The sequence below is a fragment of the Equus asinus genome, chromosome 6 (genome assembly GCF_041296235.1).
Source record: "Equus asinus isolate D_3611 breed Donkey chromosome 6, EquAss-T2T_v2, whole genome shotgun sequence".
Taxonomy (NCBI): domain Eukaryota; kingdom Metazoa; phylum Chordata; class Mammalia; order Perissodactyla; family Equidae; genus Equus; species Equus asinus.
The window spans coordinates 15774675-15795153 of NC_091795.1; the positions used below are offsets into that span (position 1 = coordinate 15774675).

The 20479-nt window shown below is 48.2% G+C and overlaps 1 protein-coding gene across 19 annotated transcripts in view; it reads right to left on the reverse strand.

Moving 5' to 3' along the window:
• The window catches only part of INPP4A (inositol polyphosphate-4-phosphatase type I A), a 132456-nt gene that overhangs the window by 81006 nt on the left and 30971 nt on the right, over positions 1–20479 (reverse strand). Inside the window, exon 1 of one of the 19 annotated variants that reach the window (XM_070511677.1) lies at positions 17005–17058. The exons of the other annotated variants lie outside the window; for them this stretch is intronic. The gene's annotated coding sequence lies outside the window, so the exon portion shown is untranslated. Of the gene's footprint in view, positions 1–17004; positions 17059–20479 lie in introns of those variants that run through there. 19 annotated transcript variants of the gene reach the window in all.

The following is a 20479-nucleotide window of genomic DNA, read 5'->3' on the forward strand; positions in this document are numbered from 1 at the left end:
CCACATCAGACATGTGTATTAGTCTGCTTAGGCTGCCGTGATGAAATTCCACAGCCTGGACGGACTTAAACAACAGAAATCTGTTTTCTGACAGGTCTGGAGACTGAAGTCCAAGATCAAGGCGCCAGCAGGTTGGGTTTCTCCCGCGGCCTCTCCTTGGCATGCAGACGGCCGCCTTCTCACTGTGCCTCACAGGATCTTTTCTCCGTGCACTCCTCCCTGGTGTCTCTTTTCTTTTTTCTTTCTTTTTTAAAGTATGCTTTTTGGTGAGGAAGACTGGCTCTGAGCTAACATCTGTTGCCAGTCTTCCTCTTTTATTTATTTTCTCCCCAAAGTCCCAGTACATAGTTGTATATCCTAATTGTAGGTCATTCTAGTTCTTCTATCTGGGATGCCACCGCAGCATGGCTTGATGAGCGGTGCATAGGTCTACACCCAGGATCCGAACGGGCGAACCCAGGGCCACTGAAGCAGAGCGAGTAAACTTAACCACTCGGCCATGGGGCCGGCCTCTCTTCTTCTTATAAGAACACCAGTCCTATTGGATTATGGCCCTACCCTTATGACCTTGTTTAACCTTAATTACCTCTTTAGAGATGCTATCTCCAAATGCAGTCATTGGGGGTTAATACATTGGAGGTTAGGACTTCAACACGTGAATTGGGGGTGGGGGGGGCGGGGGAGGACACAATTAGGTCCATAACCACCTGCCTTACAGACCATACCTGACATCCTCTAATCTAATGCACTGCATCAGTCCAGCATCTGAGTTGGTGGGTGCTGCCAGTAGGAAGTCAAGGCCCAGAGGTGGCAAAGCAGCCCTCCCCTTTCTGCTTGCAGAGGGCACAGTGTCATCACAGAGGCAGAGGACCTGAGTCCCCTCTCTCCCCTTCCCACACATGACCTGCTGGGGGCAGGGGGAAAGGATGAGCTTGGACAAGCACTGCAGTCACTGTCTCACCGAGTGCTCAGGTGACCATTTGACACTCAGTGTCAGAGCTGGAAACGGACCAGCTTGAGGTCACAAAGCAGACAGCAGCAGAGCCAGGACACTCCAACCCCAGAGTAAACTCTGGGTCCCAAGCTTCTTCTCACTCTGCAGCTGCTCCCTTTATCTTTACAACCGCCAGGTCAGCCCTGGGCATGCTCGGAATACAGCATTTAAAATAACACCTTTGACAAAAAGACTCAGAATAAACAGGAGACAGCTGAGGGCTCTACCCAAAGAAGGCTGATGAAATTTCTTTTCAAGTAGAATTAAACACAGTCAAACTCTAATATTTAGTTTATACCCTTATAATAAAAACCATTTGAAGGTGGCAAGAGCACTGACGTCTCTGTCATTTTTTTCCTCTCTATCTCACTTACTGCTTTCCTCTGCATTAAGTGAATATTTTCTAGTGTAACCTTTAATCCTTTACTCACAAAATTCCAGTGAGATATGGGAACATTACTCCTATACAGTTTTATTTCATCTTCCTTTTTGTTCAACTATTATTATACACATTACATCTATCCATACTACAAACCCCAAAATATATGCTATTATTACTGTATATAACTTCACATTTTTAAAGAAGCTGAGAGAAGAAAGGAAAGCAAGTATATGTTGCCAGAGTTTGTAAACCTTCCTATTTACTATTTCTGGTTCTCTTCATTTTGTCCTGTGGATCTGAGTTACCATGCAGTGTAATTTCCTTTCTCTTTTCCAATATAGCTTTGCTCCCATTTGCCTCCTTTATGCTGTTATTGTCAAATACATTACTTTTATAAATGTTACAGGCCCAACAATATAATTATATACATATTATAAAATTGCCTTTTAAGTCACTTAAGAAAGGGGGAAATATGCATTGACACTGTCTTTTATAACTACATAATCACCTTTACTGGCACTCTTTATCTTCTCATATGGATTTGAGCCACTATCTGTGGTCATTTGCTTTCAGCCTGAAGAAGTTCCTTTGTATGTCGTGCAAGGCAGGTCTGCTGACAACAAATTCTGTTGTTGTTGTTTTAATTTGAAAATGTCTTTATTTCACCTTCATTTTTGCGATAGCTTTGTTGGATATAAAATCCTTGGTTTTTTTCTCTTCCTTGACTTAGACTATGTCATCCCACTGCCTTCTGGTTTCCACTATTTCCAACGACAAGTCAGCTGTTAACCTTATTGGGATTACCCAGTACAACCTGAGTCATCTTCCTCTCACTGCTTTCAAGGTTTTCTCTCTATCTTTCAAAATTTTTACCATGATGTTCCTGGGTGTGGACTTCTTTATGTTTATACTCGTTGGAGTTCATTGTGTTTCTTAGATATGTAGATTGTTTTTCATCCAATTTGGGAAGTTTTTGGCCATTATTTCTTCTAATACTTTTTCTGCTCCTTTCTCTCTCCTCTCCTTCCGGTACCTGTGTTATGTGAATGACGGTATGCTTAATGATATCACACATTTCTCTGAGACTCTGTTCATTTTCATTATTTTTTTCTCCCTGTCATCTGAACTGCATAATTTCTATCACTCTGTCCTTCAGTTGACTGATTCTATCTTCTGCTAGTTAATATCTACCATTGTGGGCCCTCTAGTGAATTCTTCATTTTAGTTACTTTACTTTTCAACCCCAGAATTTCCAATTGGTTCATTTTCATACTTTATTGCTTTTTTCTGTAATTGATCAGATATTGTCATCATACCTGTCTTTACTTCTTTAAGCATGATTTCCTTTAGCTCTTTGAATATATATATAATGGCTGCTTTGATGTCTTTGCCTGTTAAATCCAACATCTGGGCCCTCTTCCAGGCAGCTTCTGTTGCTTTATTTTTTTTTTTAATCCCATCACACTTTCCCATTTCTTTGTATGTCTTACCCTTTTTTGTTGAAAACTCGACTTTTTAGATGATATACTGTAGCAGCTCTGAATACTGATCCCCTCCCACCTAGGGCTTGTTTTTGTTTGCTTATTTCTTCAGTGAATGGGCTGGACTCACTTAGTGAAGTCTACCCCCCACCACCCCCTGCAGTGAGCAGCCTCTGGCACTGCTCCTCACAGTGCACTGCCTTGGGCGTGCACAGTCTCCTTGGGAAGATGATGGCTTTATCAGGGCTGTCTTTGCCTCTTCCCCAGTCTCTCTGTTCGGCTGCCTGCCTCTGATGTTATCACACCCAGCTGTTAGGCTCCATGAATTGCTGGTTGACTGCTCTATTGTTTTTGACAATACCCTGGGACAGCAATTGCTCCACAGCCCAATCCAATTAAATACAGGCCTTTACAGAGGGGAAATTTTTGATGTCAGTGTTTGAGGTTTGTTCTGACCCCAGAAGGGCTCTTCTTAGCTGTCTGTTGCCTAAAATTTCAACTGTTGCTCTCATGGAACTACCAGCCTTTGTTAATTGCTTACCACCCAAATCTCCTTGTTTCTGAGAGCACCCTTAGGTTTGAACTTCCCCACATTCTTTCTAGTCATGGCCTACCTCGCCTCCTTGGCAAAATCTGAGTCACTGCCCTGGAGCTGGGATCAAGGACAGTGACCCACTTCTCTCAGATACCCCTGCTTTATGAATAGAGTGCTGGGTGGGGACAGTAGCCTCTGGTCTTCTTGGCTTTCTCTCCTGGGATGGAACCCCCACCCTACGAGCAAACTGGCATGACAGAAGGCAGCAGGGGCCCCAGTATTCTCAGCTTGGTGTAGAGCCTCACCCTGTGAGCAGCACTGGCTACACTTTCCTGAAATTCAGCCTGTGCAACAGAGCTGGGGGAACGAGGAATGCTGGCAGCTCACCCTTCCCAGGGAGATACCGTAGCTCTTGATGAAAACTTGGGGGAGAGGGAACCACAGCTTCGTGGCCACGCCTGGCCACAGTATAGCTTCTGTCATGCTGAGCTGGTCAGGGGGTGAGGGGAGAGAGAGGGAAAGAGTGGATGACGGCTCAAGTATCACAGATCCTTGCTGTTGTTACTGAGATTTAGTAGATTTCCTAAACGTTTCTTCATTTGCTGTATGCCCATAGGACAATTGCCAGATACTTTAATTGATTGTTTTCTTAAAACAATTTTCACCAATTATTGTTGTTTTGCTGAGGAGCAGGTCTGCGGAGCTCCTAATACTACCATTCCAGAAGTGGATGTCAATAAAATTTATACTTAATTTCTTTTTTTTTAAAGATTGGCACGTGGGCTAACAACTGTTGCCAATCTTTTTTTTCCTCCCCAAACCCCCCCGTACACAGTTGTATATCTTAGTTGCAGGTCCTTCTAGTTGTGGATGTGGGACGCCGCCTCAACGTGGCCTGACGAGCGGTGCCATGTCCGCGCCCAGGATCCGAACCCTGGGCCGCCAAGTGGAGCACGCAAACTTAACCACTTGGCCACAGAGCAGGCCCCCTTAATTTCTAACAATCAACAAAATATTATATGCAAGTTCCTTTCAGTCTAATATCCCATGTTAGGAAAGCTGGCATTAACCAGCAGAATATGAATTCTACACAATATGAAGAAAGTTGCCTCCAGCAGGAACTAAGCCATGCCTTTAAAAACACATTATTTTTGTTAAAAATAATGGTCACCCAAATGTACATCCTGATAAGCAAGTAATTTGTAGAATGTGAGGGAACATTACCATGCACGAGAGGTGTGTGATCACAGATCAGATCAGCAGGAAGTCAGAGTAAGAAGACTAGTGTGTAAATAAATTCCCCTCAAGCAGTGCCCTCCACACATATGGGGCCCATATCCTTCTCGGCCACTCAGCTAAGAAGGCCATGAGGGTTCCAATCAACATCCAAAAGAAATGCAGTGCTGATCCATCCCAGAAAACAACCAGCTTGGGGTACCCAGGCCTGGGAGAGGGGAGCTGTCAGAGCATTCCTGGAAGTTAAGCGCTGCCCACTCCCCAAGGGTAGCAGACAGCATTCTCAGAATCCAAATCAAGGAGGGGGCTGGGAATGTGAATACACCAGCCAACCATCTCCACCTGACGGGCAGTGAGCAGGGTGGAGTGGATCCAACGATGGCTCTGCCATGGAGGAGCTGAGAACAGGACTGACCCCTGGACACCCTCCAGTCCAGACTCCTCATCTATAAAACAGGGATCCTCAATAACCTACAAAAGCCCAAAGTTAGGACTTAGCAAACTGCTGTTATTCTGGACAGGGGGCCTCACTGGACTCTCTTTCCCCTATGGGTCCCTCCAGATATCAAACTGATGCCAGAAGGTCCCAGGGTTTCCCATCAGGCCCCACGGGCAGCCTTTCAGAGTCAGCCCCTGCCTGAATTTCCCCTAGAACCTGACTGTGCCCACCATCATGAACGCACCAAAGGAGTCATCCCTGAAGGGCCACTCAGTAGCACAGGGATCCAGATCCCTGCTGTCACATCCCTCCGAGATCTCCTCCCAGCGATGAGGGCAGGACAGACTCTGGGAGTAAGATGGGAACGAGTGATAAAGGGCCTGATGTACTGCCCCCCAGAGACACCATACCAACAGGGCCAACTCCTGTTCCAGGAGGGAAATCTCTGGCGGCTGCTTCAGGCCAGTGAGATATCACTCAGGTGGCAGCTTTTAAAAAGCAAACCACGCTGGAAGAAAAGCATTCTGACTAGAAGAAAACTCTTCCCTGATTTTAAGGACTAGTTTGAACAGGAGACCCATAACACAGATCCAATCCTGTCCCTAACTTGCATGCCCCTGACAGTCAATCAGTCACTTCCCTGGGGGCCTCCCTTTCCTGTCTGAAACAGGAGGAAGATGATGAACACGACTCAGGCATGTGACTGTAGACAAAGGTGCCTTCTATTGGGATGCACAGGGCCACTCGTGTCTACATTCAACGCACTGGGCTTGCTGCTGCTTTTCTGTTGTTACATCTACTCATTAGGACAGTTTCACTCTCTTCACCTGCAATCAAGTCATCAGCCTTCAATGTTCTTGTCGACTGAAATGTGCTGCTTCTCCCTGCCTGGGGGCTTGGAAACCAAACCATCCAGACGAGAGCGTGTGAAGGCTTCAAAGAGAACACCCACAGGATGAGGCCCCAAGGGGCTCAAAGGCACTCGGTTTACCTGTTCCAGGCCCCTCCCCACACAGTCCAGGCTGCTGCTCAGAGACCCTCCTGCCTTAGTGTGCTTTCAGGGAGGCAGAGACCTACCCCAAACTTAAAAAGTCCACCATCTGACTACGTTACTACCCACAATGTGAAAATACCCAGGAAGTGCACACAGCTCACCTCCCACTCCCTTTTGGAAATACAATTTGTTTTTGATTAACTGGGTCTCAGCTGTAATTAGATACAGACGGAACTTATTGTTCCTACTATTATCTATCTGACCCAGTTTGGGTTTTGAGTTTTTTGTTCCATCACTACAAAGAAATGCAACTTTATTTTTCCCCCACTGTAATTTTCTTAAATTAAGAAGTCAACATTAAAATGCTTCCGTTTTTGGAAAGTCTTTCATTCTGTTCTAAGCAGAAAGAGTCCACGTACTGTAAAATAATTTTGGAAAACAAACAAACCCTTCATAATCTATTGTGATAACCAAAGGACTGAATATTTCAACTCAAAGTGTCATTTGGCCAGATGCAGGCACAAACTCTCCACCCCTCACCTGGCTGTCGCCAACATGGATAGGAGGTGGGCCACTCCAAATTCCCACCTCGTTTACTGGGAGGCCCTGGTGTCACAGGTTAATGGCAATTCTAGGACAAGGAGATTCGGAGTCCTAGTTTCAAACAGAACGAAAGGGAGGAAGGCATCCCCACGAGGACAACAAAGGGGTCAGAACCAAACCAGACCACAAATACCTCCAGAAGTATCTCACATCTAACCACTGTAGTATACTTCCTTGTCCAAAACCCCAGGCTCTGCCTCCACATTAACCATGACACCACAGGTGCAGTGACTTGGGGTACCTCCCTAAGGCCCAAATGAGAAGATCATCACAGGATGAACGCAGTCCCTCCCCCATGGGCATCTTCATCTTCGCATGGGACTCCATTCTCCAGAGCCAGGTACTGTTTCTGAAACCATCTTCTCTCTTTTTAGGTGATGAGCAGTGTGATCAGAAGACGACCAGCAGAAAAACCCAGCCTTTCAAGAGGACATTCCCCACTTTCTGGGATTGTCAATGCTGCTCTTGGTTTCCCTCCTGCTCCACCTCTAGTCTTATCCATCTCAGCAAACAGCATCACCTTTCTCCAGGTTGTTCACGCCAAAAACACAGTTTTCCTTGCTTCCTCTATCAGTTCCCCCGTCCCCCATATCCAACCCATCAATAAGTCCTAGTGACAACGCCCAGAATGAGAGCACTTCTGTCACCACAGGCCCCACCTAAGTCCCAGCAACTAGACCTTACGAGGTCACACAGAGTTCTGGATAAACTCCATCACCCTGAGCCTTTCTAGGTTGTCCACATCACTCTACATGCACATGGATTCTACGAAGATGTTAATCCCACACAGCAGAAATGGAAGAGACAGATAGAATTTGGCCACTGCATAGGGGGAGGACGTAAAAACCCTCCACAAAATACATGCCATTCAAAGACAAAAACTCAGACCAAATAGTTAAAGATGCCCCCACACCATCCCCCCCCCAGAAACAAATTGCACACCCATAGATACAGGGGGGGCATATTCCTGTCCATCCTCTCAGCCTCAGGAAAGGGAGGAACAGAGTTTTCCCTGCCAAGAAGGCAACATTAAGGCCAAGTCTCCCTCAGAATGAGACTGTCAAAGGATTGGGGCACCTCGGGGTTCCATCACAGTGGTCCAGAATCCCCAAGATAACAGGCTATAAACTCAGTATGATCTCACTTACATGTGGAATCTAAAAAACGAAACAAACAAAACAGAAACAAACTCATAGATATAAACACAAACTGGTGGTCACCAGAGGGGAGGGAGTGGGGAGGATGAGCACAAGTGAAGGGGTAAGAGGGACAAACTTCCAGTTATAAAATACATAAGTCACGAGGATGTAATGTACAACATAGGGAATATAGTCAATAAGATCGTAATACCTTTATATGGTGACAGACGATTACTAGACTCATCGTGGTGATCACTTCATAATATATATAAACGTCCATCAGTATGCTGTATGCTTGAAACTAATATAATACTGTACGTCAATTAGACTTCAATTAAAAAAAAAGCCCTAAACCACTCGGTACCAACGGTGCCAAGACATGGTGTGTGTAAATGACAGCTCCCACTTGGACCTTCAGCATCCCAATGCCCATGGGAGTCATTCAGCATGATAGGGGTATCTCTCTTTGCCAACACTGAGGACAAATGCAGGGACAGGGACAGCTTGCAGGCCAGGCTTGGCCCTCAGTGTGTACCTCTATTTTCCTGCACCTTGCCAATTTTATCCACTAAGCCATCCAACAGATGATGCCTTCATTCCTCTCCCTTGGTACTAAGGACTCTCTTGAAGGCAAAGCCAGCATTTCCAAGTCAACTAGCCATCAGCCCTGGACTCCAGGCACCCACTGAAACTTGAGACCACATTATCTTCAGAACGGGCTTCTCCTGGATTCTCTCCTTTTGAGGCCCCACCATTCTCAGAAGTGCACACATATCTGATACTGCTTTCCAACCACCGACCAAAGATCAGTCACTGAGTTCTGCCCCCTCTTCCACTGAGACTCCTCTGCTTCCATCATCCCCTGCCACCCCACACAAGGCTAAGGCAACAGGCTCTGAACTGGCCTCCCAGTGAGGCTGAGAGCCAAAAGACCACATCACTTACATACTCGCACACCCACGTAGACAAATGTGTGCACTCACTTGAAGGCAACGGTCCAGAGTCTTAGGTCGGGGTGCAAGGCTTTCATTCAGTCCCCTGCACTTGTAACTTCCACATTACGATTCCTGCAGCACTCCCCACCCCCACCCCGTCTGCAGGAGCTGGCTCCCACCCATCTCCTAGTCCTCTCCCCGAACCCCAGCCTCAAGTAACCCCTCTAAGGAGCTCCGGCTGTGCTTCCTGTCAACACAGCTTATCATCTGTCTAAAATTTTTCTTCCATCTGGTTCTTTTCTTGGGTTAGACTTTATCGCTTTTGACCAAGAGCCAGTACAGGACTCAGGGAGCTGGAATCATTCATTCAAGACCTACTTTCTGTATCTCCACCAGGAGCTGGTAAGAGAGAATATGACTTCAGAGTCGAAGTGAGAGCCTGTGCACAAAGACATCATCACTACAGAGACGATTTCAGAAACAGAACTCAGAAGGATGTGCATACCAGGTTTACAACTACAACTCTGTGTCTGTGCAGCCCAAGAAGGGGGCACAGCTGGTAAACGCAGAGAGATTTTCAGTTATTTCTTGCAAGAATTGCTACTTAATATGTTTTGCTTTTCTTGCTCATTGAGTACACAGAAATTGAAATTATAATAACATTAGCCACTGAGTACCCAGAGCTTGGTTTCTAATACTGTTCTCCAATAAAAGGGATAAGAACTCTTTGGAGAAACGGCTGATTCTCAGGCTGGGGCAGGAAATATACAAGGCGAACCTGGAGCATCTTGTAGCGCCAAAAACATAAGATGTGCTGAGAAAAACCAACCCAAAAACCCATAATAATGGAGGGATGTCAAAAGCACACGGGAGCCAACTGAAAGAGCTTCCAATGGCCAAAGCTGGAACAATTTGAGCAATAAAATAAATAACCTGGTACTGAATTATAACCCAAAGTACAAAATAAGTATCCATGAGTCCACACTGATATAAATAAATAACTGAATAAATAAATAAAGAAGAGACAAATCTCCCATATACAAGAATTTCAAATAATTTATGAGGATACCCCTGTCCCGTCAAAGGGGGAGAACCACTCCCACCCCTCAGGTGGGGGCTGCCCACAGAAGAGAACATACGGAGGAGGTGGGGAGAGTAACTGTAGAGAACTGACAAACAGGACCTCAGCCAAGTGGTCAAGGTCAAGGTCAACATCAGCAGCGATAAGTCATGTTCACAGTATGTACTCTGCTATGATGTGACCAGAAGGGCCCTTCATCTCTGTAGTCTTCCTCCCAAAAACCCATAACCTCAGTTTAATCATGAGAAAAACATCAGACAAAGCCAAAATGAAGGGCATGCTACAAATACCTGAACGTTTCTCCTCAAAACTGTCGAGGTCATCAAAAACAAAGAAAGTCTGAGAAACTCTCACAACCAAGAGGACCCTAACGAGAAAAAACCGAGTAAGTGCAATGCAATGTCCTGGATAGGATCCTGGGATAGAAAAAGGACATTAGGTAAAAAACTAAGGAAATCTAAATAAAATGTAGAGTTTAGTCAATAATAATGTATCAGTGTTGGTTCATTAGTTGTAACTAATGTACCACAATGTACTATGGTAATGCAAGATGTTAACAATATGGTGGGGGTGGGGCAATAGAGGAACCCTGCACTATCTTTGCAACTTTTCTGTAAATCTAAAACTGCTCTAAAGCAAAAAAGTTGATTTTAAAAAATAATCTTAGCTCTGAATCAACTAGCCTTTCCTCTTTTTTTTTTTTAGAGCAAGGATGGTAACCTATCCCTTAGCTACCTCTGACCTCCATCAGAGCCAGTCAATGTAGATCTGAGGGCTAGCCGGGGCATCTGCTTCCAGTCTCCCCTTGCCTACCTCCCGCTGTTGGCTGAGGTCACTATAAAACTGTTTCAGGTCAAGGCACATAAATTCCTCACACACGACAGTTCCCTCTGGGCACAGGCCATCAGAAGTAGAGCAATCAGACATCTGAGAAGCAGCTGCCTTGCCCTTCATGCAACCAGCCTTCTAAGAACTGACTTTATTCCTAGACTCCTCTGACATAACTCATCTGCAGGAATCCAGCCCCGTGATCTAAAAGCTCTCTGAGCTGGGCCTGCATTGCCCACCCCCAACTGCAGCGCCTCTGGGCAACTCTGGGGGGCTCCTGCCCACCAATCCGGGTCTCCCTTCTTCTGGCTCCCCTGCGAATCCAATGGTTTCCACACCTCTTTAGGCCACTGAGATGCACTACTGCTTGAGAGGGAGGGAATGCTCGGGCTGATGAGAAAGGCAGGAAAGGCTGAAGGGTTTCCTCTTTCAGAAGACAACCAAGAGCAGGGAAAAAAGCCACAGGAGGAGAGAAGACAAGAGAACACGGAAGCACTAGCCTGGACTGGGAAGAAGATTGTTCAAACTTCCTAGACTTTCAGGACCCACAGGAGTTCACAGCACCTCTGCTGCTTCACAAAGCGTCACTGGGACACATCTGATTCTCAGAGCACAACATACGTGCGTTTCCATAAAACAGCCTAATTTATTAACAAGACTCTCGGAGACAACATAAATCAGTCAACGCAGTTACGGTACCCCATGAAGATACCCAGGAAAAAAGAAAACGCTAGAACTGAGCCTTCCACTGCAAGGAGGAATCAGGGCAGAGGAACCACCTGCCAGGGGCCCTGGGACTCTTCTGTCGTGGTCCGTTGTGAGGGCCTGTGGCAAATCTCCCACTGAGGTTGTGATTCAAAACTGTCAAACAGTCCTGTTTCTAATTTAACTTTCTCATCAGGAGGCCTCCCTCCCCTTGTTTCAATAAGCAGTAACCCTTTCAAGAAAACCTAAGTAATTTTTACAAAGAAGAGAAATAATGAAATTTAGGTGGTTAGCAAAGAACACGTTTCAGTACTTTAGACGAAGTGTTTCCAATAGAATTCTATTTGCTCAGTTATAGATTTACCTCAAGAAAAGAGTATTCTATTATTATAACAACAAAACTCTGGATTAACCATTCAAAGGTTGATGAATGAAAATATTTCCCAAAAGTGTCATTTAAAAATCAAAATACTTTCAAATTAATAAGATAGTTATACTCTGAAATCAACAAAATAAAGGAAGCCGCAATTGGGTTCCATCACCAGAAGAGCTGCACCATGGCCCCGAGGCAACAGCCGGCCCTCAGTGTAGGGGGACAACCAGACACAGCCGGCTGCCCAGCAGCCAAGTCACCCCAGGACCCACCCCAGGGGCTTGCAAGGAAGCTGACCCTGCAGTCAGCCAAGGACAGTAAGCAGAGACACTCTCAAAAGAAAAATTATTACCATCGTTCCCTTAAGGCAAGCTCAGGAAATAAAGGAGGGAAACCCCACTCATAACAACACCTTAACTAAAATCGGGTCTTTTTATTGGCATATTTTACATAGATAAGAGCAATGGGCACAAAAGATGTAGGATCCTGCTTTTTCACTTGAATGTTAGATTGTAAACATATTTCATGCTATTGCTAGGCTGCATGACTATCATATTTTAAAGACTGCATCAACATCTTTATGTGCATGTTTCTTTTTTTTTAATTTTAATCTAAAATATGTCTTACAAAGAAGATAACACACGGCTCTTTCTTCAGCCCCTAAGCAGCCACGGACCAGCAAAGCCATAAGGACCTTGTGTGGTCGTGGTCCCGGTCGGGACAGTCTCCATTAGCACGAAGCCTGGACCTCTGAGTGCAATGAGGTCACACTCATTTCGGCCCAGCCAGCCACCCACAAAGCAGATGCACAGCAGCTGGAGTTTACTCGGCCACTGTGTGGTGGGGGTGGCAGAGGAACATTTGCTCCAAGAGGCCAGTCACGCCGAGACTAGAAGCCTGAAGTCACTGCCCTCTGGCAGGATCTCAGACAAGGACGTTCACTGAAGCATTACTTATGCCATAATGTATTTTATACCATAAATTGCAAGACTTAATAGCAGCCTAAATGCCTGTCAGGAAAACAGTAAATTATGGTTCAGTCATATGGTGAAATACCACGTAGATATTTGAAATGGAAATGACTGAGTTTATAACAACTTGACAGGTGAAAGAGTAAAATTCTAAGATCTGCCAAGATAAACACACAGAAGCAAACACACACACAAAGTGGAAGACATCAGACAAAAACATATTAAAAGGTTAACACTGGCAGTGGGTGTAGCATGATATTCTTCTTTATCTACAGGACCATGTTTTTCTATACCCTTTACAATAAGTATGCAAAACTGTAATAACTGGAAAAAGGTACCCACGTTAGGCTGTTTAGTACCTTCACGCTGAGTTCCCAGCCTCCCTGTAACTCCCTTCCCACCTCGCTCCCGGGGCTAACTCCTCTCTCCACGTGCCTCCAGACTCTGCTGGGGAAGAGCTCTCCTTCCAGAGGCTGCCTCGAATACCTCACCGCCTCCCCCAGTCTCTCACAGTGCTCTGCACTCATCTCCTCCATCACGCTAGTCACATGAAAACTGTCACGTTCCAGTCTCTGGGCTCTTAGGGCAATGACCGGAGCTTGGTCATCCCGGTACCACGGGGCCAATGGACATGAAGTTCCAGTGGACATGACGGACAGAGAGAAAAGAGGAAGCCAAGAACCAGCTACACAGCAGGACGGGAGGTGAGAGTTCAGAAGGCTGGGTTCCAGGGGTGGGCAACCTAGGGGGGCAGTTTCAGGAATGGCCAGGAGAGAGAAGCTGAAGGTCATGGGCTTGGTGATGCTAGACGTCCCTGCAGACATGGGAGTTGTCAGGAGGTGACGGGACATCAGAGGCAGATGCCCAGTCCTCTCTGGAGACCAGGGTAACCTGAAGTGACAGAGGGCAGTGACAGGAGGTGGAGAGGACAGCACAGTCATGGGTCAAGTAGGAAGGGACTCCAGAGCCTACCTCTGGGAAGAGATGTAGCATGCACAGAGAAAGGACCCTACTCCACTTTGAGGCCTCTGGCTCTCCTGGGAGAATCAGCTACGTTTCAGTCAACAAGAGGAGGTAAAGAGGCATCTGTGGCGGGGGCAAGGGATGGGTGGCAGTGTTGGAGCAAGAGCTTCTTATGCAAAACGCTCGGCTCCAGGCAAGAGAAGACTTCACAGGGCTGAATATAAACACAATCCATCTACCAAGCATAGCCCATTTGTTCACCAGACCCTGGACGGCCATAGAGCAGAGCACTCCCTGTCCCACCACTGATGGGAGCAGAGCAGCTGACAGGAAGGCAGGACAGGTCGGAAGAAGGGGGGACAGAGAACCAGTCCAGGCTGCTATCTTCAAGGCAGGGCTCAAGAGCAATGTTAATGACGAGGTGCTTGAAGCAGAGACCACAGGGATGCTCACTGGCAGCAAGAACCTTTCTAAATGAAGCCAAGTCTGCAGCAAAGGGCAACACAGACTAGCCTGTGCTCTGCACTGGGAGCCAGGACAGGCGCAGGCCCACCTGCATGCCTTCACAATGGCAGGGCAGGCAGGTTGAGAAAGGGAGGGAGCATAATCCATCAGGGCAGGCTCCACCCTGAACCTGACCATTCTCGTACCACCTAGGGCAGCCGGGCAGCCACCAGCCCAATTTCAAGAAACAGCTTTTTCTGACCAGAAGCATCACAAGACTGAAAATGAGAATTAATAAGCAGTGCTTGCTTCCCAAGCCCCAGGACAAAAATCTGTGAAGACTCGGTCACAAAGTGGAAAGAATTAAGTGGGTGGAAACACAACATAAATTCAGAATGATGGTAATCTCAGGGAGAGGTTGGGGGCAGATGTAGTTTCAGTTGTACTGGGAATGAAAATGTTCAGCTGAGTGGGTATTCACTGTATTCTTCTTCCTATGGTTTTCCACATAAAGAATCACGTAACAAATACTTTTATTATAATAAAGTATACCCAAAAGTCATTATCTGTATTATATTTTCACTTGTCTTTTCATTTTTCTTCTCAAAAAAGCAATGTAAGTATAATTTAAAATTTTTTAAAGCTTAGATCAGAGCCATGTGTTTCTTTCAAATGGGAGGGTATGCACCTATCATTTTGGATCACATCCCTGGTCCCCGGATGTCGACCACACCTGCCCACAGTCAGCACTGACTTACTTGATGGTCACCAGCATCCTCTGTGACAGGCCCACTGGGGAGACACCTCCATTCAGGCAGGAGTGACAAGCGGAGGGGCCACCTCTCAGCTGCCCACAGCCGGCTCCTTTCTAGCTTCCAGGAGAGCTGGTTACACCTGTCCAGAGGTGCCCACTTTCACTTTTAACCCCCACCAGGGTGTCCTCCTTGTGGGACCCTCATACCCTGGACCAGGCGTGACTGACCCTTGACATTCTTCAAGGCCCTCCTGTGACTTGCACTAATAAGGTAAACCCCACCTGGCCAAGACAGTCAGAAGAAGCGATTTAACCTGCTGCCCCTCTTGGGGGTGGTTTCACCCAGGTCTCCAAAGGCTTTCCCCAAAATGTGATAATGTGGGAGTTACAGGTGTAAAGGCAGGGAGGAAAGGGACCAGAACACAGGTCTCTTCACATCGCCTGCTGTGCCACTTTCTTGAACACTGCTTCTGCTTTTAAACTTCCCAGTTTTTAAAGTACACAGTGTTGAGCTATTAAGCCAGGAACGGCTATCACACCAACTCCAGTGTGGCAGACTCGTAATAAAGTGCAAAAGAGAGGAAAAGTGCTGATGACAAAGCCTCTCACCAGAGAACAGAAGCCCAGCCCAGAGGTGGGGGGGAAGGGGTGCACCCTGAAGACTGGCTACCAGACACTCAAGTCCAGCCAGCATCACACTTAGCAGCTGCCGTGGCTTCCCTCATCTTCCCCAGATTCCTCAAGGCACAATTTGCCTGACAGCCAAGTGCCTAGAATTATCCCCTCACACAAGCCTGCCAGCTTACGCTGGATCACCTGGAGGTATGATAAAGTCTCCCCATAAACCTGCTACTGAGGCTCAGTGTAGTAAGATTATTTCATATGAGAAATGTGACATTAAATTACAGGCGAATTGTGTCATTGAATCTTTATACCTAAAACCACTTCAGACAGGCAAAACACATGGCAATCTTAAGCCAAATGCAGCTCCCTAAAGAAAAGAGCACCCTCGCCTTGCCACGCCACGCTGTCATCCAGTGGGTGCTGGCAATCAGAATAAATGACCATGAATGAGCAAGGGTTCCAGGGCTAAGAGTGGTACATTTCAAACGTGCCAAGTGCAAAGCTGGAACTGGTACACAAGACCCTTCAAGGCTTTAGGGAAAGGCACCCAGTTTCTTTCCCTCTAGAATATTTTCAGAAGAAGTCTTCACCCGATTCAGAGGGTCACACCAGGTCCCCAGAAGCTCTCCAACCGCTCCTGTTCACACCCCTCTCCCTGGCCTCTCTATGGGGCGAGGCTTACAGTGAACGACACTCAGCGACATCCAAGCCCTCGGGATGGAGGCGTCAGATGCAGGAAAAGTTCAGAGGTACTCTGCTTAAGTTGTTTTGTTAGGACCCCCACCACCAAAGAGTTTTGGAGTTGAAGGGTAATTAACAGGTGAACTAGCAGCACACCTGTGTAACCCAAGGTCCATTCCCAGGCACTCCTTTCCTCTCTTTGGGCCTCAGTTTCCTCACCTGCACACTGGTGGTGTGTGCCTCCCGCTGCAAAGGCTGGCTGCCAAGACTCCCCATGCAGCTGAGGCCTGACCGGTACGTGAGGATGGGGCACATGTCACATCAGTCCTCATTCTAGGGCTGGAAGGGTCTCAGGTGTGTAGTGGTTGCACCCACCACTCCCCTTACACAGGCCCGAGCAGGGGAGTTTGGCTAGGGAGACAGACACACGGGCTCCAGGGGCCACAGCTGACCACAAGGCAGGCTGGTTGAAGACTTAGTGCCCTGGAGGCCCTGAAGTTGCCAGCCACTCGAGGCTGGAGATGAGGCACATTCTGCCTGGCGAGGCTGCTGGCCAGGAGTGAGGGACCAAGTATGCAAACACACAGGAGCTGACTGGTCACCTGGGTCATTTACTCTCCAGCACCCGAGATCCCTCTAAAGCCTGGGACCACGCGAGAGGCCAGAGTCAAAAGAGAGTGAGCCCAGACGCAGCTGCTGCTCTCCAGAACTGACGGTGCAGGGGACCACAGTCAGATAGGAGGTTCCTAACAGGTAAGAGGCAGGTGATCCTTCCTACAGCAAAACTACACCGAGCTGTGAGAACATGTGACAGGACACCTGATAAAATCTGAGCAAGTCACCTGATCTCTGTCGGAGCTTCCTTTCCCTCCTCTGCAACTAGAAACGAAAAACAGCTACCTGGTCAGGTGGCTGGGGATTCATCAACTGCTCCCTGAAAAACACCTGGCACACGGCCCAGCAGGTGAGCTGACCTCTCACCTGCTGAGTTCTCTACCTGCCAAGACAGTGAGAGAGCCAGGACCTCTCCAGGGGCTCCACCAGGTACCCTGCAGAAAGAGAAAAAAGAGGTTTCTGCTTCAGCAGAGGCGGAGGGGGAAGGAGGGCGGGCAGTGGCTAGAAGGGTAGCTTGGCTGGATGTGGAAGCCCCACAGCTCCAGCTGGAAGAGCCAACCTCAGGCAAGACTTCCTGGGGGCAGCTCCCCACTCCACCTGGCTGTCTGGGGTGGATTTCCAAGGCCTGGAGAAGATAAAAGCACCCCTGGGAGAGGCTTTCTAGGGATGCCTGGTTTGGGGGAGCAGTTTTAGAACCAGGTACAACCCAAGGAAGACCCTGAGGAAGCACCCAGCCAAGGGCCAGGTACCCAAGGCTCCAAATACCATCACGTCGGAACAGCTTAACCCAAGCAGCCAACCAGGAACCAAGGAGACTTGGCGGGGCTCAGTCTTCTTTATAAGCTACCGTCCCTTGGGGAAGGGGGGCAGTGAACAAGTCTGTTGTTATCCTTTGTACCCCAAATTCCATTTGCAACCGTTATTTGTTTCAGAGAAGCTGGAGCAGGACAGATGTTTTATGTATCAGACAAGGTAAACCAGCTGGGACCTCATTCTCCCAAGCTGCCTGTCCATGTGGTTTCCTGCCGCTCGGCCCCACTGCCTGCATCACAGACACTGTGGACTCCAGGCTACAAGCGGGTTCTGTGCCTTCTGGCACACTTGAGGGGAGCCTGCTGCAGCACACACTATCGATTCACAAATAGCAGGATCACAACTGGTGGCCGTGGCTGGGACAAGCTGGTTCAGACCAGTGATCCTCATGCAGAGATGTCACCAGCCAGACCATTCATCTCTAAGGCCTCTATAAACTAGAACTGGCGTGTAATTATTATGGTGAAACAGCTGGGCTACTGGCTTCTAAGACACCTTGCTCGACTCATCTTGGTGGGGCAGCCTTGGGACATCTCACCAGGCACACGCAGGAGGAGACCCTCCCCAGAGCACAGCAGATTCTGTCCCCTCCATCAGAACCACTGCCAATTAGAGTGGGGGCAGGAACCCTCCCTATGGTCCTAGAATTAGAGGTGCTATCAATTAGCACTAAAAGAAGTAGCCCAGTTTTTGGAAAGTGATAAAAATAAGCTAATAGCTTAAGTGGGGGGTGGAACAGGGACAAGTGCTCCAGGATGATGCAAAGTGTGGTCCATGGACCAGCAGCATCAGCATCACCTGGGAGCTTGTAGGAAGTGCCCAACCTATAAAAGCTGACTCCCTGGGGGTGGAGCCCACTAATGTGCCTGCATCCAGCCCTCCAGGTGATTCTTAGATGCTGAAGTTGAAGAAGCTGTGTCTAGCCTGCTGTCTTAGAAAGATGCCTGAAGCTTTACACAACTGTTTCCAACTAAGTCCTAACAATCCATGAAAAATCAGACCTCTTTTTTTCTATAAACTGAAAACTAGTGCTGTAACAGAAAGACAAGGGTGTGGGCCACATCCACATTCCGTGACAACAGAAGTGAATGCAGAGTAAGCAAGGACAGACACCTGCACCTTCCTCAGCAGTCCCATCCCAACCTCTCACCCTCCCTACTGGAGTAGGTACCCTCTTCACAGCCACATCGGCGACCATCAAAAAGGCCAGGAGAGAGACCACAGCCGTTTGGTGCAAGGCTGTGGTCTGCCCCCTCCCCACTCTGACTCCAACTGCAGCACAGCCTGGCAGAAAACCACTCAGTGGCTCAACTGTAAGGAAGGTTCTCAGCCGCCTGTGCCTGGCATCCTTCAGGCTCTTGAGTAAATGACCCGGTTCTCAGATCAGTGGACAAGGACGTGGATGAGTCCTGGGGGCTGAGCGAGCAGGAGGCCTCCTCGCACGCCATGAGGAGGGAGGCCTGCCCCAAGCCCAAGCTGAGTGTTCGGGCCGGCCTGAGGCTCTCCTCTTGGGTGGGAGGGAGCACACTACCACTTAAACACAGTGTGCCTGAGACAGGAAAAGGAAACACCCACAAATTAAAAAGGACACCCTATTTTAGCTTTAAACACACATCCCTCTCACAAACAGCAACGTCCAAAATAGCACATCCTATTTTAGGAAGATCAAAGGCAGCTCCTAAATGGGCCACAAAATAGACCCAGAGTTTAGAAGACGAGGACCGTGTAATCACAGAAGGTGAGGAGCCGCAGGGCGGTGGGTGGTGGTTAACCTCCTCCCACTCCAGCCCCATTTTAAGGACGAGGAGTCTGAGACCACAAGAGCTAAAATGGCTGCTCGAGTCCCCCTGACTCACACTCTGTCTACTTCTGATCTCTCCTACGCAGCTCTCATCCCACTGTGGGGCCAGGTCCTCCAAGTCAGAGGGGCCCTCAGCCTCACCTCCCTCACCCAACTGTGGTCCCTGAGGTAGGAGGGGCACTCCTCAATGAAATGGGCACCGGGCAGGGAGAGGCGCGAGGCGGGTGGGGGTGGAGGGAGAGAGTCCCCACTCATCAGACTCCTAAACTCTGGGCTGAAGAAGGGCAGTCGCTAACAGAGGGACTGTGACTACCATGGTCTTATTCTCTTTCATAAAGGGAGGGCAGTTCTCACAAGACCGAAGTTCTATCCTGGAGAGACAGGGCAGGGAGAGGTGATGGCCAGCCAAAACGGCCTGAGACTCACTAACATGGAGGCTTTGGTTAATCCTCTCTTGTTAGGCTGTGATCTGGGACACCCTGTCCAGTACCTCAGACGGAGAAAGGCTATAGCAAAGATGCCCCTGGAATTTGGAAATGAGGCCCAGTCACTCGCTGAGAACTTGGACACTGCTGGGGCCGTGGCTTCCCCAATCCAGGCAGGACGACCAGGATGTGCCACCGCACCTGCTCAGGAGAAAGGGTCACAGAGTGCTGATGTGGGCAGTCAGGGAGTCATCGGGCTGGCAGGTGGAGCAGCACAGCATGCCTCCTGTCCCTAGAAGGCGCACAGCTTCACAGTCAGGAGCACAGCCTAGAGCCAGACCATCTGTGTTCCAATCCTGGCTCTGCCACTCACCAGGTTACGCGTAACTAGGGGTAACTCGCTCAACCTTCTTCTCAGTTTCCCCCTGTGAAATGGGCCTAACACTCATCCACCTCCTCGGGTTGTTGCGAGGACTAGACGATTTCATCCCTGTAAACTGGACAAGGCACACAGAAATGCTACGTGTCTGCTGCTATCATTACCATCACTGCTACCAAGCCCATCCGACACTCCCAAGGCCCTGGGACTCTTCCATCCATTCAGAAACAAGGTTCTGGAAGCACTCAGGCCACGCCGAGATCAAGGACAGCAGGGGAGGGGCT